The sequence below is a fragment of the Agelaius tricolor genome, unplaced genomic scaffold (assembly GCF_023055355.1).
Source record: "Agelaius tricolor isolate 1412-34295 unplaced genomic scaffold, bAgeTri1.0.p SCAF_10, whole genome shotgun sequence".
Lineage (NCBI taxonomy): Eukaryota > Metazoa > Chordata > Aves > Passeriformes > Icteridae > Agelaius > Agelaius tricolor.
In genome coordinates, this window is record NW_027269270.1 from 2,461,428 (window position 1) to 2,477,777 (window position 16,350).

The following is a 16,350-nucleotide window of genomic DNA, read 5'->3' on the forward strand; positions in this document are numbered from 1 at the left end:
TTTGATGCACCCTTTGAAACCACTTTGGAGCAGGCTGCTGGCTTGTCTTGGCAGATGCTCTCCTAGAGTTAATAGGGGAAAAGCACAGCAGAAGAGATCTCAGCCTCCACAAACTCCAGCTCATTGACCTGCCCCAGAACTGACTGCTTCTACCTGACAGGCTTGGAGCTGAGCCAGGTGGAGAGTAAGGGTGGCACATCCCACATCCAGTACACAAAAGCAGCTCTGGGAGAAGCAGCCAGTGGGCCCCAAAGCTGCTGGCTTACCTGAGTTATCCAGCCAGACCTCCCTGCACCACTATCTAATCTTTCTTAATTCCCCTTTTTTTTTTTTTTTTTTTTGTCCCTGTTTTTGCACCTCAGTGTAATAGCTTGGCCAAATCTGAGTGGGATTCTTTAATGGCAACACCCAAGGGAACATGTCTGGATCCCAACAAGTCCAGAAGTCCTGCTCCAGGCCAGTTCCCAGCACATACAGATAACTTGTAGCAAGAGTTTTGGGGCTTTTTTAAAATACATATTACTTTTTTCACATTGAGAAGAACAACACAGGTTCCTCACCTGTTCCTGCCCAGAAGGTCCAAATCCTTTGGCAAAAGTGTCCCCTGCATTCCTTTGGCTGCACCTGTGAAAGAAACCTGAACCCCCAAGTTACAACTTGCTCGTTATTCGTGCCTGAAGACAAACTCCAGCAAACCAAGAGGCAGCAGATCAGCTCAAAATAAGCACCTGAGGAAAAAGGCTGGAGCCCAGCCAGACCCACCCCTGTAGGGTGCTAGCCTGTGGACTATCAATGCAGGCCAACCCCAGTGTAGGGAATAATGTGCTCCATGATTCAGAAAGGCTGAATAAATGGTTTATTAAGCTATATTATATTACACTAATGCTATACTAAATTCCATACTAAAAATATACTAAAGAAAAATCCGTGACTGTCTCCAGACAGTCAGACACAGCTTTGCACATTCTACATGTGCAAAACAACAAGAGTAGTGAATAGAGATAAGAATTGTTTTCCCTTATCTCTGAGGTTCTCACTACCTTCCCCAAGAAAAATCTTAGGAGAGAGAATTATGTCTCTGTTCAGAGGGTGTGAATGCCCCAGGGGACCCCTCGCAGAAGGGCGTTGGTGTCCCCAGCAGGTGGCAATGCAGCCTGACAGCAGCGGCCACCCTGTCACTTGTAGCACACACCGCACTCCTCAGCTGCTCGCTCCTACCTCGGGAGAGCTCGGGTTCGGCTCCTGGGAAAGGCACTCACAAAAAAGCCCACACGAGAGAGGCTGTATCTGTGTACTGTATTTGTGCACTGTGTGGGATGAGACGTGTGAGAATCAGGAAAGCCCTTCTGAAATGCACGGTCTCTGAGTCATATACACCCCTGGGAAAAAGAAAAAAACAATTAGGAAATCTTTCCCAGTCCTGCCTGAAGCCACACAAGCTTCCCATAGGGGAGGACAGCTCATGCTCAGGTTATCAAGGAAACCTGCACATACTGAGTGACAATACTTTATCTCCCCACATCAGCTTTACAGACATTACACAAGCCCTGCCACCAACTCCCAGCCTGCAGGGAATAGAGAGCCAAATAGTCCCTTTTCCACAGGTTGTCCTTCACTCTGAAGTCTGCTGCACCAAACATACTTCCCCTTAGAATGCCAGAGGGACTGGGACATCCCAGAAGGGCAAGAGCATCAAGAAAATCCAACTGGATATATGTGTAAGGCTACCAAGGCTCACCACTGGGGTATTTGTCAAGGGAAGAACCCAGCTAAGGTAGAGCTGAAACTCCTGTAAATGGGCTTGCAGTGCTATCTCTCTGCCCAACAGGCCAGAATTTTGGTACAGAGTTTGGCACAGTGGTGCCAAACAGCTTCCTCACTGGGGACAGGCAAAGCAGCCCTTCATTGCAGGGGTTTCCCCTATTCCCAGAAGAGATTTGGAACAGTTTTCTCTGTAAATGAGATGTTCCACCTCTATGTGACACTCCCAGTAGTGGACAGCAAGGGATTGATCAGAGCAACCTTGGTCCCCCTTCAGCTGCTGCTTGCCTTGGAATTCCCAGGCAATCCCCCTGCTTTGGTGGTTCATGAGGACAGAGAAGCACAAAGCAAGGGAACTGGGACTTAAGGAGTGTGGGAGAGTCTCAGGCATGCTTTGTTTCAGGTTTTCAGGGGGATCTCTCTGTACAGCTGGGGTGAAATAGGAAATAGAGAGCCAAATAGTCCCTTTTCCACAGGTTGCCCTTCACTCTGAAGTCTGCTGCACCAAACATACCTCCCCTTAGAATGCCAGAGGGACTGGGACATCCCAGAAGGGCAAGAGCATCAAGAAAATCCAACTGGATATATGTGTAAGGCTACCAAGGCTCACCACTGGGGTATTTGTCAAGGGGAAAACCCAGCTAAGGTAGAGCTGAAACTCCTGTAAATGGGCTTCCAGTGCTATCTCTCTGCCCAACAGGCTGGAATTTTGGTACAGAGTTTGGCACAGTGGTGCCAAAGAGCTTCCTCACAGGGGACAGGCAAAGCAGCCCTTAATTGCAGGGGTTTCCCCTATTCCCAGAAGAGATTTGGAACAGTTTTCTCTGTAAATGAGGTGTGCCACCTCTATGTGACACTCCCAGTAGTGGATAGCAAGGGATTGATCAGAGCAACCTTGGTCCCCCTTCAGCTGCTGCTTGCCTTGGCAAAAGGTATTTTTTACCTTTATGTGGGCCAGTTCTGGAGCTGCAACTGATTGAGGGCAGTTTAGGATCCAGCCCCTCTGCAACAGCTGAACACAGGAGTCAGGGGAATTATTTAACTTCAAACAGTTGGTCAAATTTCAGATATAGCTAATAAACTTCTTTGTGCCTGACCTTAAAACCAAGTCTTGGTTGGATCCCAGCAATATCTGACAGGTAGATTTTTGTTGCTTCTTTTTTTTTATTATTTGTTTGGGTTGGGGGTGGGGAGAGGGTTTGGTTGTGGGTTTTTAAAAGAACAAGCAAACTCTTCCAAGAGTGAGAATGCCACTGATCAAACATCCCCTTACCATGAACTGGAAACATACATCAGCACTCTCCCTTTAGGACAAATGTACATTCCTTCTACACTCCCTGTCTTTGCCAAAGATTACAATATATCACAACATACCAGCTGGGCTTCAGAGAGCTCCTTCCCAGCTCTGGAGGAAGGATCAGGGATTTTGCTTGGCTTGGGGAATGCTCTGCAAGCCCATAAAGGCTGCTGGCACTACTGCAAACATGGCATCTGGAGTCTGGGGATGAGCATTGCCCTTCACCCTCATGCCACCCCACTGGCACAATTAACCTTTCAAACAGGGGATGAGCACAAAGATCTCTGTCTCCTGGGTAGGTACAATGCATGGTAGCTCTGAGATCCAGAGAGAACTGGTGTATCTTTGAATCCTGCAGGATTTTTCCTGGGTCAGTATCAAACCCACTCCCTCAAAAGCAGAACAAAACAAAAATTCTCAATAGAGCTGCTGATTCAAGACAGTCTGCTATTGCCTCACCCACAAAGCTTTGTATTCCCAAGTGTTCCCCAAGCCAGCTGTCACCCTTAGCATGGTGGTCCCTGCCACTCCCTTCTGCTGCTGACACTTCTGCTTTACCTCTCTCCCTACCTCAGTCACCCACTTGTTTCTGTCTCCATGCTGCCACTTTTGGGGAGCAAGGGTGGTAGCTTTTACTTTGGATCATTTCACAAATCCAGTGTACAGCAGCACAGCAAGGGGAAGGCAAAACGCAGTGTGAGAGGGAAGGCAAAACCAAGGAAACACAAGGAAACTGAACCCTTCCTTCCTTAATCAAGGAAACCTGAACCCTCCTTCAGCTTACAGGAAGGAAGTCAGGACCTCCCAAGAACAACCCCATTCCCAGTATTTGGACCTTCTGGATGCTAAGAGTACCAGCAGCAAGGAAAGGAGACAATAAAGTTCTTTTTCATGTATCCCTCAACTTCAGAGTCACAAAAGCCATTTGGTTTTGCCACCCTCTTTTCTGGACAGGACAACTTGCAGCCACCCTTCACCCTCAGATGCCCTGCAATGCCTTCATTTTCCCAGAGGGTGAAAGATGATAAATTTGGCCAAAAAAGTACAATAGACCCTCTAATGACTGGCCATGGGTATGACAGTACACTGCTCTGCTTGCTCTGTGTCAAGGAAGACAGACAGAAATGGAGAAGGCACACAGGCAGCACTAAAACCAACTCGTAAGCCTTAAGAAGGGAAAAAAGAGCAGGACTGTGAGGAGCCATTTAACTCCATCTCCTCATGGCTGGGGAATTTCTTGCTAGCAGGACACGTGTCAGGCAGCCCTTGTGGAAAGCTCATTTTGCAGCAGTTGCAATTTGCTGCAGCATTTGCAGTGTTGGCAGGCTGTAATCGAATCCACTGGGAGGATTTTGCTTTCCATAAATCCCATTGGAGCCAGGCCCATAAATAGTTGCACTGTAGTGTAGAGCTGCATACAAGGCAAGAGCAAATGTTCCACATAATGACTGCTGGCCTTAATCACACTGAGGAGTGGATCATATTTCCACCATTTTGTCAAGTTTTATTATAGATCCTCCTCTTGAAGGATACCCCTAAGTGGTGAGGGGGAGACCACAGTGGTGCCAAACAGCTTCCTCACAGCAGACAGGCAAAGCAGCCCTTAATTTCAGGGGTTTCCCCTATTCCCAGAAGAGATTTGGAACAGTTTTCTTTGTAAATGAGGTGTTCTGCCTCCAACCTGACACTCCCAGTAGTGGACAGTAACAGATTGATCAGATTTTTATGAGTGTCTGAAAAAATAAAGAGAGACACACACCTCCAGAGACAAACTTTAAGACACTCCAAGAAAATCACCATAAAATACAAACTTTGAATAGAATTATATCCTACATCCAGGGATACCTTTGTTGGGAATTCAAAGCTCATTTATCACCGTGGGAAAGAGGACAAACCCCACCTGGGTGACAGCCACATCCAAAACCAGCACAGCAGTTCCCAGAATTGGGCTCACCACCCCATTAGACTGCAGTGTTAATACCTGCAAGCCTGACAAATTCATCTGCAAGAAGCTGGGCTCCAGACTGGAAGGGGGAAGTTGCCAGTGGAAGCTTTTGGGAAGCTCTGGTGGTTCATCATCACAGGGGATAAACTCCAAGGTGTTTATACCCCCCAAAGGCTGAGAAATACCCTGTTTCAGCAGGGCTGACCCCAGGCTTTACAAGCCTATGGAGAAGACATTTTAATGTAGGGATCCCAAATGAGTACACATGAATCTGGGGTTTGGGAGCACACTTTTTAAAACAGAACATCATTCATCATCCTCTTTTATTATATTCACAACACCAGTTCCCTGGTTTTCAGCAGCAGTAATCTCATTGACTCATTCCAATAATCACTTAGCCTTCCACTGAACAGTCTGTGCATTCAAGTGTGGAATTACTGCTACCTTGGAAACCCCAGGAGAATGATATTAGCACTTACTCCCTATACCCCAGATTTGGGACAGGCGGTGTCAGCAAGGGGGAAATAGACTTTCTCTGTAATAACAGAAATATGGTCTGACATGCTTTTAGTGGTTTAAATATTATAGCTATTTTACTGCAAGAGGGCCTGATATGGGACTCTTCCCAGCTGCAATTGTCAGAAAACCTATAAGGAAGACAATCAACTTCCTACAAATTTCCCTCCTTTCTATTTTTTGCTGGACCTAGAGAAAAAAAAAAGCAAGCAAAAAAAAAAAGACCAAACCAAACCAAACCAAAAAAAAAAAGGTAGTAAAACATATCACTGAGAGAATACAGAAATATGGACAAGACTCACCTTCTTAGGAAACCAGGCCAAGAAGAGTGAATCACATTACTCTGACTATGGAGGTTGCAATCAAAGTATTCAGTTAGAAAATAGATTAGATATACCAGAACAAAACTCTTTAACAATTCACAAGCTGCTTGGATCTTCCTTAGATAGGTGATGGACAAATTCCCCAATGAATTGCACCATTTGGAAAAAAGAAATCTGTCCTACATTACTACCCTCAACACATTTTCAACTGTAAATGGCTCATGCTGTGCCCATGCAGAGCTGAGTCCTTTAATGATTTCAGCTGATGGAAGTTTCACATGCCATCCTGCCACCACTTCTGGTCTGAGAGGAAGGTCACAGAATGCCAGCATGCTTTGGGTTGGAAGGGACCTTAAAGCTCATCTTGTTCCACCCCCTTCCATGGGCAGGGACACCTTCCACTGGACCAAGTTGATCAAAATCCCCATGCAGACACATCATTTCCAGATGGGATCCTACTGTCTCCTCTGTCCAGTCAGCTTAAGACAGTGCCCCTACAGCACTTTTGAAGGCAGCTTTGAGAACTCCACTAGGAACTAGGAGAAAGCCTCCATCCACTTAGGGCTGAGGGAGGTCTAACCCACTGAAGGTTAGACTGAAGCTTATAACATCTCTACATAACACTCTGACAATTCCCTAAACATTGACATTTCATCAAAAGGAAAGAAACTTAGAGAAGTTCTTAGACTTAGACTTAGTTCTTAGACTTAGTTCTTAGACTTAGAGGTCTGGAGGTGGTTTGAAAGGTGCCCAGATGAGGCAGCCTTGCCTTGGACTCAGCAGACAAGTCTCCTTCCTCTGCCTGCAAATGAGCAGAAGAGCCAAGCTGGGGCTCTTCCAATGAGTCATTTGGCTGCTCTCTGTTCTGGTTTTCTCTCATTTCTTTTGCTCATTTTCCAGCATCTCTGATGCAGAGTTTCTCATTATTTCTGGATGTGGCACATCACAGAGAGATACCAAATAGAGCTTGAAATCTGAAGATGCTTCTTTTGCATTTGTCACACTGCAAAGAGTAACATTTTCACTACACTTAAAAAATGCTTAAAAGCTGCTGAGGAAGAAATCAGTACCTAAAACCCCAAATACAGAAATATAGAACAAAGCAATGCAAAATTAATGGTATGATTCCAATATTATGCCTTTCTGAGTCATGTGAAAGAGAGTCTGGGAAACTAAAAGTCTTCACAGAAGTGCTTCATTTCCCAAATGAAGAAATGTGTGAATAATTTCTCATCTGATTAACCCATTATCATCATGCTCTACCATTGATTATTCCCTGTAATAAAGTCAGGAAAGTACTACCATGGCAAGAAGATGAGCTCTGGCTGGATTCACAGGGCTCAGGAAGAAGGTAGAATCCCACATCTCTGGGGGAACCCCATAAGCTGGGGTTGTTTAGCCTGAAGAAAAGGAGACTCAGGGGTGACCTCATCACTCTCTACAGCTCCCTGAAAGGTGGTTGCAGTCAGGTGGGGTTGGTCTCTTCCTCCAGGCAGCACTGACAGAACCAGAGGACACAAGCTGTGCCAAGAGAAATATAGGTTGGATATCAGAAAAAAGTTTTTTACAGAAAGGGTGGTAAAGTTCTGGAATGGCTGCCCAGGGACGTGGTGGAATCACCATCCCTGGATGTGTTTAACAAAGCCTGGATGTGGCACTGGGTGCCAGGGTTTAGTTGAGGTGTTGGAGCTGGGTTGGACTCAGTGATCCTGGAGGTCTCTTCCAACCCAGTCATTCTGTGAATTCTGTGAATCTCAAACAGCTGCCAGCCCTTTAGCTGGCCAGCCTTTAGAACTTCAGCCAGCCCTTTAGAACCCTTCTCTCCTTGCCTCTGGCCAGGCCTGCCAGTGCAGCTAGAGGGGGAAGGCTGGGTAGAAAACCTCAGGGCTCCCAAGCAGCAATGCCCAGCCCTGGAAGCTTGCAGGAGATTGGGGTTGGGGATTCAGGCCCCATGATCTGGCCACTGTGCAGACTTGAATTTCCCCCAAAACTCAGAACAGAATAAGTTGTGCCAGACCCTTGTTTAACTGTTCCCATCAATTCAGCACCCAGTATTTGCAAATGACACAATTTCAAGGTACTGGATACCAAAAGTCTGTGTTTACAAATCTCCCTTGAGCCCACTTACCAGACTGCCTGCCTGTATTTGTGTCTGCTTGTAACCTCCTCTTAGCACTGTTTCCCATTAGGATCCTTTCCTCCTTAGTTTAAATCCTAATCATGCAACACACAATGTACAGCATAATTCATGTTCTTGGGGCTTCAGACATGTTATTAGAAACAGACTTAGCCATCACTTGCTCTTTAGAAATCCATCTGTAGTAACTGATTTTCAAAAAGCATGAGTTGAGACATTTTGATTTGGAGGATGCTCACCTTAAAAATCCATGAAAGAAGGCCACAGAGTGGTTTGGTTTGTTTTTAAGAGGAAAGTGTGCATCACTTTTTGAAAACCCAAGACAAAGTCTCTCAAAATCACTTGTGACTGCTGAAATCCTTGTCCAATAAATAACAATTACCATCCTCATTACTGAGCAAAGGCTGTCGGGGAAAGAAGCTCTGCATCAGAGGGAAAACAGACCTTCAGTGGCTGAAGCTGCCAACAACACATTCCTCCTGGCAGATATCTTCTCCCAGGAGCTGCCCCTGCCACTTTCTGCTGGGCTGTTTTCTTCAGCTGTTTAATCCCTCTGCAGCAAACACATTGCTCCTCCCCTCCCAGCAGCAGACAGAGCACAAGGGTTCACAACTGTGATGTGTCTTCAGGTTTCTCCTTCCTTTTGAAAGGACAGGACTGTGGGGTGAGAAAGACTTGTCAAGTTAATTAGGGACTGAGGAATGTTAGTTTTGAATTTTGCTGTGAAGCAAGCAGATCTGCTAAATTTCATGCACTGGGAGTGGGGGCAAAGTGCTTTTCAGCATTCACCACCCTCAGACAGAGAAGCAAACACTCTAGCCAGGATTACCAGCATACTTGTATTAAGTCTAAAACCCACAGCAGACAGAGTTGATTATGGTTCTAGAATTACTGCTAAAATTATAAAAACACTAGAAAAAAGTCTTTGTAAAAAATGCAAATATCCTTTCAAAGGGATAAATAAAAAATCTGCCTCCATAATGGCAACAAAAGGGAACTACAACTGCAAGAAGGTTAAAAAGCAGAAAATAAGAGGAAAAGGTGATGCAAAGAGAAAATGGAAGAGACTACAGTGATGCTCTGAAGAAACATAAGGTCCATCTAATTTTACAAGAGACTGAGAGTCTCAATTCTTTTCAGATCATAAAAGCCACAACTGGAAGACAGATATCCCCAACAACAGCAGGCACAAATGTGATATTCCAGCCTCACACCTCTCAGGCTGGTTATTATGCCATTATTAAATGTAGAACAGCTCCCACTTCAAGGTACCTTATAAAGGCTGAACTAAACTGACACTCAACCCAGGAAGAGGAAGAAGAGAGGCACTGGCAGGAGGCTGCTAACATTGCAATACTTCCCATCATTTGGAAGACACATCCAACAAGGGAAAGGTTAGATAGCCACAGCCACATTCCCAGATTGATTCTCACATCCCCCAATTATCTCAATATGAATTTACTGTAATAAGAAACCTGCACACTCATTGCAAGGAACAGCATTGAAACTAGAAGATGGTATCTTTTTAAAACTCCTGTACAAATACTAAGTCCCCAAAAGCTTGCAATTTAAATCCAACCAATCACGTTTGTCCCTGCCAACTCACTTAAACACAATAAAAATTAATAAAAGAACTTAATCATTAGTTGTATGTTACATTCACAAGGACAAATCAAAAATGAACACACATGAAAAATTTTCACAAATTATTCTGAAGGAGGTGCACTGGCTTGCATTCACTGCAGCACAACTAATTTAAAGAAGCCATGACATTGTGTTTTGTGCTAGACAACTCTTGCATGGCAGCATAACCTTTCAGGACCCAATCTCCCACCTATTCTACAGCCTCTAAAACTACAGAAGTGAAGCTGCCTTCCACTGTACTTACCACTGGGACTTAAACTGTCTTTGCTATAAACAATCACCCAAATCAGCTTTGGCACTTAGTGTTCAGCTGCACTTACTGTTCCCACTTCTAGGATCTATATTTCTCAAGCAGAAAGGTAGAGGCAACCTCCTAAACAAAGTGTTGAAAACCTGCACATACACACAGAGCAACCCACAGCCAACTGCTGCAGTTCTATCAGCTTAATGGAGTTGCTTGGGATGATGAGTTTGGGGAAAAGTATTCAATAACAATACCAGGCATTTTTGAGCTACTTTTGGGAGTAACAGTCTTCTAAAATATGTCATCAGCCTCGTGGTGGCAGCTCTGAAGCATCTCATATTGCAAATATCTGACTCTGACAGAAGTTTAACAAGCAGGAGAAAAGCTCTCAGGGCTAGCTATTCAAACAGAAGTGGCTGATATATAAGCCTGATTTATATTGCACGCTAGGAGACCACCAAACACCTGATTACATGTGTCTTATATGAAATTACAACTTTAGAGGTAATAACTGCAAGGGCTGCAGGCAGAGGCATAGGCAGCCTGCACTGGCTGCCAAACTCCAGGCAGCACAAAGTTTTTGTAGGGTTTTCAAGGTGCTGTCACTCCCTACAGCCAGAAACCCTCCCAGGGGATCCTTTATCCCTTATGTTCTGACATCTTGCCCAGTCCCACAGGATTTCCAGCTCCTGTATCCAGCAGCACTTTCAGCAAGAGTCACTGTGTATCTCCTAAAAACCTCTGATCTCATAGGTCACACAAGAAGCAAAGTGACATTCTTGAGCTTTACCATGTCACTTGCCTGCCTCCAGCTAAATTAGGAGTGCAGTGGCAGCAGTCTATTTAGAGCCAGCACAGCTTCTTCTCAGACCCTGAAGGAGAGACATTTCTTACATCTACATCACTGCTCCCTGAAAAGCAGGCTTACACTGAGGAGCAGCTTCATTGGGAAGATTTTGCAGTGCTTCACCAAGTTTGTTTTCACGCACAGAGTGAACACACAAACATTGAGAGCACAGCACAAGTGGCCAAGCTCCATCACAGCTGGTTTTAAACAGCTTGGCCAGGTTCATCCATTGTATGGCTGGCTGCAGTGAGACCTTCCTGTGTGCTCTCTCACCCTGGACTGCAGCATGACTGGTTTCTGAGTCTCCCCTCTCCCACTAAAAGCACTAAGGGACCCACATTGTCATCTTGTCACATTTTTGAGAGGAGGCTCTTTGCTTCTGACTGGTTGGAGAAGTGCAAGAAAAGCCTGCCAGGCCCTGCCTGCAGCCTCCTTTGCCTGCTGGGTGGAAGACATCTCTCCAGCCATGGGCTCAGCACTGGGAATGAATCCTGCTGGGACAAGAGGGTACAGTGCCACCAGAAAGAACCTGTTATGGTACAGAACAATGTCAGTTCAGAGCATTGAGTTGGGATGGCTGGGAGGCTGGACCAAAGGAACAGCATCAATTATAGAGGGATGCCACGGCTGGGAGTGCCACAGGGAACGCTGCCACCAGACACAATAACCTCAAACTCCCAAATCTCCAGCCCAAACTGTCAGCTCCATCTTTCCATGTCCATTCTCTAAATACAGACACTTTTTACACAGGATGCTTAGCAACACTATCATAGTGATTCGTGAGAAAAGGGGAGCTCATCAAATGCTTTATGTTCATTTGTGTCTTCTCAGACAACTGTGGTACAGATACATTCTAGATATTTGTGGGGACCTCTATCAGGTCTTCATAAGCCTTGACAGTGCTACTTATATTCTTAAAACAGTTTTCTGAGATATGTATAATGTGAATGATTATATGATAATGTAGTTATGGCCACCTCTCCCCAAAGACAATCATCTTCATGGGTATGATTCAAAATGCCAGATATTATCTGAAACCTACACAGGTTTCATAAATAAAAAGTACTTACTGCTAAACATGGAAATAGCTGAAAAAAATTGGTTCCTACAGCTTTGTTCTTGCTGGGCCATCTCAAAGTTTGTATAAGACTGAGCTATATACCACTTAAATTCTAACACAACAGCAAGAATCATGAAGGTAATTAGAAAACAGGTTGTTCCAGTGTACTAAACACATTTTAAAGTGTCTGGGCTTTTAGCAGTATTTAAGCAAATGCAGGCTGCGTGCTTGGCAAAGACAGGATTCCAGTGAGAAGGACAGAGAACATATGAACTCAGAGAATGATGCTCATATCTCCAAGCTCCTTGTTTTGAAAGCTATCCATACCTCATTGAGACTGAAGTGAAAATGAGGTCTAGATTGTGAAAGCACCAGATTTCCTAAAAACAGATATGACCTTTGAGTTTTGTTAGATTTCAAGCTCAGTTGATCCCTAATAGAAATCAGCAAAACTTAAACCACATCACATTAAGCCAGTCAGTCCTTTAGTTCCTGGTCTGACTCAAGACCTGGAGCACTTCATGTCAAAAGCAAGGGAGAAGAAAAAAAGTGAAAGAAAAGAGGCTGATGCCCCATAAGTCACAATGAAACCTTCCAGGCAGTGCAGGTATGTGGGTAGCCTGGCCCAGACACTGAGCTATCTTTGCAAGACTAAAGTCACTCCATCTCCTAGTAGAGTAATATGGGATCCAAGAAAGACAGATCATTCTAAATGGCAGTAATTTAAATCCTCTACTGCATGCTCCAGGGAAAAGAGGGGAGGGAAAAGGCAAGGGAATCTCTGCAGCTCACATGTAGGCTGTGGAGCTCTGGAGACACAGGAATCCCAGTTGCCCAAAGCAGCACCAAGGGAATTTTATCCTGTGCAGTGTGAGATAGCATGCAGAATTTAACATCTTATCCAGTGCCTGATGGTTTTGTTTCAGAGTACACAGCACCCCCCAGGCCTGCCAGCTAGTGCTCTCCTTGGTGGAGAGTCCTGCCTGGTGGGATTGGATGCTCACATTCTGCCTCCATGCACACTGTTGTTACATTTAGCCAGGCACTGGCATTTCAGAGCCTGGTTGCTCAGTGATCCATAAGCTGGTGCTCATGCCGAGGAACCCGAGGTGCCAAGAAAATGTCTGGAAGCTTTACAGGACAGTGGAAAGCAAAGAGCACTCGGGTGACACTTTCTTCCACAGGGAACGATGGCATGAAGAAGGTGAGCTGCCCACAGGTGAGGCTGAAGGGAGCTCCCAAGTCACCTGGGCAAGGCTGAGAAGCAGCCACACCTCCAGGACGCTGCTCCCTCCCCCTGCAGGCACCGTCCCGGGGCAGGGTGGGAGCGACAGCCACTCCCCAGCTCTCCAGGGAACGCCTTGTATGTGCTGCTGCCAGTTGCTGGGGGACGCTGACATCGTCTGGGACAGAATTAGAAAACCTTGAGCAGAAGGACACGAGTGCTAAGTCAGCCATGTGCTATATGTGGCGCACCAGTTGGTGCCTTCTTTCCCCTTGTTTAGGTGCTCATTCCTCTGCCTGCTCCTTCAGCAAGGTTTGACTTCAGCCTGCACTGCCCTGTGACTGCTACGTGCCCCTGGCTGCATTCAGGCTAGCAACACCTTACGTAGCACCCAAAGGAGCCAAGAGACAAACCTTCCCTGGAGCCAACAGAGCCCTTCCTTTGTCCATCCAATCCAATCTTTGTGCCATTCTATAAAGCTGTGTGCAGCGTTTACCCATCACTGCCCTGTTTCCCACCACCTGCAAATCCCATGGGGCTGCTCCTGGCTGTCTGCTGGGCACAACCCTGCAGTCAGCTCAAGATCTCCTCCCATGCTGCTCCCAGCTCACCTTCCTGACAGGCTCCTGTGACCAGGATCTGTAAAACATGCTGACCAGGCAATTTTCCAGGCTTGACTCTCTTCTACATAAGTTTCTACATCTTATTAGGATGTTCTGCAGCTCTGAGCATCCTGGATAGCAAAAGGCTTTGCTATTTTATTGAAAGTGGTTTCCATGCTGTGAGCACTGGAAAGCCAAATCATTAGATTAATTAGGCACACAGCCAGCATTACAGCTAAAGCTGAGACCTTAAAATTTGCTGGAAGTGGATCCCTGGCTTAATACTTAAAGCCAGTGATGAAACATGCAAGAATGAAACCAGACAAGCAGTCCCTCTCTCTCATGGCAAAAATCACACATTGAAGAGAGCACAAAGAACTCTGCAGCATCTTGGTGTGGAAAAATGCACCCAGTCTCTATCAGGTCAAGAACTGCTCAAGCACAGTAAAATGGATTATATATTCTTTCCAAATCTTTTGTGAATTATGGTAAGTCATACATTCCTGATAACTGCCTAAATACCCAGTTCCTTCCTGGATTTTATTAGGTTCTTGGCTTCAAACAGTCTTCCAAGGTGTACAATTAAATTGGTGTTGGAAAAAAATACCATTTGCATGTATTAATGTTAAATTTCACTGAACCTCCCTTGTTTGTGTTCAGTAGGCTCTTCCATGAATATCTTTCTATTTACATTGGAAAATGAGAGCACTTCTCACTTATGGGCTGAATCAAATATGTGTTTGTGCCATGGGACAGCTCCAGACCGCTGCAATCTTTCTGAATTGCTGCCTGCCAAATGGTTCATGTACACTTGTAATTTTTCCTGCTGACATTGCAGGCACCCAGCCTTCAGAAGAGGAACACAGCAAATATTTAACAGCAACAGGTGTCAGATAGGAGCTGATCACAGGGAAGAGAAAACACATTAGCTGAAATTATAGCCAGTAAGTGTGCATGGGACAGGAGAAAGTCTCCAGGAAAAGAGTGGAATATGCTGACTGCACTTAGGTGTTTGTAAATAGTCTGTATTATCACATCTTGTCTGAAAGCAAACTCCCATCAGAGCAACCAACACTTCCTGTGGTGCTTAATCTGGTATACTGCCATGAACTCACTAATAATTCCACTAAACAAATAGAAGTTAATTGCATTTTCAGGTATTTTAGACAGCAAAAGGCAAAAGTCTCAATGGGAGTTCATTATGAAGCAGAGCAGAAGCAACAGCACTCACCTTTTCTTCCAACAGCTCCAGGGTTTGCACAGTCCCCTGAAATACAGAACATCTTTTCTTCTACTTCACAGTATGCATTTAAGCCATCAGCTCCCTCCTCCTGAAGAGGGGTCTGACTCCCTGGGCTACAGGAAGCCCAAAACAGAGCTCTCCTTTTAAAACTGGACCAGAAAGACAGAGATCTCAGAGCAAAAACACAGGGAGTGCAGCCCAGGTATTCCCATTTCCATTCTGGTGCTGCAATTGATACCACCTCTCTGTGACTTTAGCCTGACAAAAGGAACACATTCCACTTGAGAAGTGTCAGAATGAATCACTTCAATGATCTGGATGTAAAACATACTTCCCTTATGTTAGTTCAACTAAATCCAGCCCAAATGCATACAAGTTTTGCATTGGCCAGAACTGCATCCTCATCAATTAAGCCAACAAAAACCAGTTAAGCCCCAAGCAAGCCCCCTGTGTCAGTGAGTGGCAGGGCTAACAGGACATGGCTTCCACCCAACACCTTTCTCACTACTGAATTTTGGGAAAGCTGAAGCTTCATCACTGTTCATTCCCCTCAACATGAGCTCCTCTGTGGGAGAGCAGCATGCCTGCACTGCCCAGGAGCTGGGCACCCAAGAAGGCAGATGCCCATGAATTCTCATTCCCAGCTGCTGCTGCTTTCCCTGGGACATGGATCTTGGCAAGTCCTAGCAAGCACAAGGGAGACCCTGGATTTTGCTCTGGCAATCCTGCTTGCAAAAAGTGCCTGCTAAAAGTGAAAAAGGAGCCTTCCTGCTGCAGCCCCTGGAACCCACAGCCTAGGGTGAGATGGCACAGCACTGCCAGAGAACTGCAAACCTCAGCTCCCATGGCAGATCACAGACTCACAGAATATCCTGAGTTGGAAGGGATGCACAAAGATCACTGAGTCCAACTCCTGGCCCTGCACAGAATCACACCCTGTGCCCAAGAGCGTTGGCCAAACATTTCTTGAGCTCTGTCAGGCTTGGTGCTGTGACCCCTACCCTGGGGAGCCTGTGCCAGTGCTTGACCACCCCCTGAATGAAAATCCTTTTCCTAACACCCAACCTAATCCTCTCCTGACACAGCTGCATGCCACAGGAACACATCTCTGCATCATCTGGAATGACTGCTCCCTAGGGAGATACCTGATGTGTTCCCAGAAATGTCTTGGGACGCATCCAAGTGTGCCAAGCAGATAAACCTGTGGTGTCCTGTCCCAACACACAGAACTGACTGGATCCAAATCCTTAACCCAGCAATTGAAATAAGGACTTGCTATCCTCCTCCTCCCCCATACCTGTCTTATCTTCTCATCCAATCAATATACAATTACTTTGGGTCAGAACATCACAAAATCACCTTTACTGGCAGAATGAAGCATATCCAGACACATCTGCATTATACACAGGCCACAATTTTGCAAAAAACCCACTAAGCCACTAAGCCACTGTTCTTTATTCCTGAAATCCTTTCTTCCTTTAAAAAATATATTTGGTGGTGGCTTTG